This window comes from Arachis ipaensis, chromosome B02 (genome assembly GCF_000816755.2).
Source record: "Arachis ipaensis cultivar K30076 chromosome B02, Araip1.1, whole genome shotgun sequence".
In the NCBI taxonomy this organism is placed as follows: domain Eukaryota; kingdom Viridiplantae; phylum Streptophyta; class Magnoliopsida; order Fabales; family Fabaceae; genus Arachis; species Arachis ipaensis.
The window spans coordinates 107,807,150-107,810,000 of record NC_029786.2 but is presented as its reverse complement, the minus strand read 5'-3'; positions in this window follow the sequence as shown (position 1 = coordinate 107,810,000).

Genomic DNA, 2,851 nt, shown 5'->3' with positions numbered 1-2,851 from the left:
TAATAGAGAACTTTAATAATAGATATATATGCTCCAATCAGAAGGTTTTGAAGAACAAGAAAAAGAAAAATTGGTTTGCAGGTTAACTAGATCTCTGTATGGTCTAAAGCATGCGCCAATATGTTGGTACAAGAGATTTGATTCTTTTATTATTAGCCATGGATATAACAGACTTAGTTCAGATTATTGTACCTATTATAAGAGATCTGGTGATAATGATTTCATCATTATGCTGTTGTGTGTGGATGACATATTGGTGGTAGGTTCCAACAAAAATCAAATCCAATAATTGAAGGTATAATTCGTTAGGGAGTTTGTTATGAAAAACTTGGGACCAGCAAACAAGATTTTAAGGATGCAAATCTACCGAGACAAAAGGGATAGGAAGATTTGGCTATCGCAAAAGAATTATTTGAAGAAGATCTTACAATGCTTCAATATGCAATAATGTAAACCAATTTCAATCCCACTTCCTATGAATTTTAAATTATCCTCAAGTATGTGCCCTAGTAATGAAGCAGAGAGGATGAAAATGTCTCGAGTACCGTATGCATCAGCGGTGGGAAGTCTTATGTATGCCATTGTCTGTACAAGGTCGGATATTGCTCAAGCAGTTGTGGTGGTAAGTCAATTTATGGTAGATTCGAGTAAAGAGCATTGGAATGTTGTTAAGAGGATCCTGAGATATATCAAAGGGACCTCGAATGTTGTGTTATGTTTTGGAAGATCGGAATTCATTGTTAATGGATATGTCTATTCAGACTTTGCAGGTGATCTTGATAAACGAAAATCTACTACAAGCTATGTGTTTACACTTGTAGGAGAAGTTGTGAGCTGGCTATCTAAATTATAGACTGTTGTAGTTTTATCTACTACATAAGCTGAATATATGGCAGCTACCCAAGCATGCAAGGAAGTTTTTTGGATCCAAATGTTGATAGAAGAACTCGGACACAAATAACAGAAGATTTTTGTATATTATGACAGTCAGAGTGCCTTGCACATTGCAAGGAATCTTGTCTTTCATTCAAGAATAAAACACATTGGAGTACAATATCACTTTGTTCGGGAAGTAGTAGAAGAAGGACGTGTTGATATGCAGAAGATTCACACTAAAGATAACCTAACAAATGCCATGACAAAACCAATCAACACTGAAAAATTTGAATGGTGTAGATCTTCATACGGCCTATCAAATACATGAGTAACATGAATTTTGAAAATTTACCAAAATTAGCTTTAAGTAGGAGATTGTAAGTTTAGTAAAGCTAATTATAGAAAAGAAAAAAAAACTAAATAATGAAAGAAGAAAAAAACTCCTACGTAATAGCCATCAAACTTTGATGGTGGGAGAGAAAAAGAATAGTAACTTCATGTTACGGGTAGTTTACATAATAGAGGCTCGCTTATAAATTGAAAATCTTTTTATTTTGTTTTCAATCAAATTATCCAACAAGAACAATAGTGACATTGAGTTACATATATATAGAGAGTTTTATTTTTTTAAGAGATTTTTTTCCTATATATAAAGAGAGGTGTATTATTCTTTTGTCAAGAGAAAGTGTTATAGTAATTTTTTTATAATACAAAAAAATGGTAATTCTCATAAAAAATTATTCAGTTATTTTCATATTATATAAATATCTAATTTTTTATCTTTATAGTTTGATGTATTATTTATCTGATACATAATAAACTAATAGTTAATTAATAAATAAAAATAATAAATTTTGATGATTCAATATTTTTCATCTTTAAATAGAATTCACTGCAAATTGATCATTGACCTGTCAATTTAGGAGATAACCTTAAAAAAATGTTTGGCTTTTGAAGCTTTCCTTAATGGTTGATTTATTTGCGACATCATAAGTTAATTTCTTTAGTGGTTAGATTTATGTTCTTCTAAATCGTATGCTATATATATGAAAAATATATTATCTTTTCCTACTCTTTAATACATTATTGTTAGTCAAAGCTTAAAGGAAGAATGCTATAATATTTTTCTTAAAATGTTGTTAAGAGTCAAATCTAAATTTATTACAATAAATATTTAAGAACATTTCATAACACACAATGTAAAGTATCATTAAAATTGGGTTTAATTACTTTTATGGTTTATGTAGTTTTGCGAAATTTTTAATTAGGTTCTTAATTTTTTTAATTGGGTCTTTACACTATTTTTTTTAATTAGGTATCTCTTAACAGTAATTGGTTTAATAATTAATTGTATAGGGACCCAATTAAAAAAAAAGTATAAGAATCCAAATAAAAAGAAAAAAGTATAGAGACATAATTAAATTTTTTTTTTATGCAAGAACTCAATTAAAAAAAATATAAAAACCCAATTAAAAGTTTCGCAAAATTATAAGACCAATAAAATAATTAAACCTTTAAAAATATGTACATACTTTTTCTTAAATAAAATATATGCAATATTATACTATGATCGATTTACACGCCTTAAACAATACAATCTTATATCATAGGAGTTCTAAAATACTTGGTGATTCTTTTAATTTGAAATTTAATTCACAATTGCATAAATTATAATTTACACAACATTCAAAAGCAATTCAATAGAAATAGGTGAACTTTTGAAGTATGACTTGTTTTTTTGGTATGTATATAATAAATAATAAAATAAATTTCATTTTGGTAGATCATAAATATTAAATGCTAAACATGCAATATGGGAGGGAAGTTGGATGGAATGGATACTGGATAGGTCAGAGGAACCAAATTTGTTCTTCCCACTCAAATAAGGGAAATGAGGGGAAAAAAAAAAAAAACCAAAAACCAAACCAAATTGCTAAAAATGGTTTTAAAAAAAATATTTTAGTTGTGAAAAAAT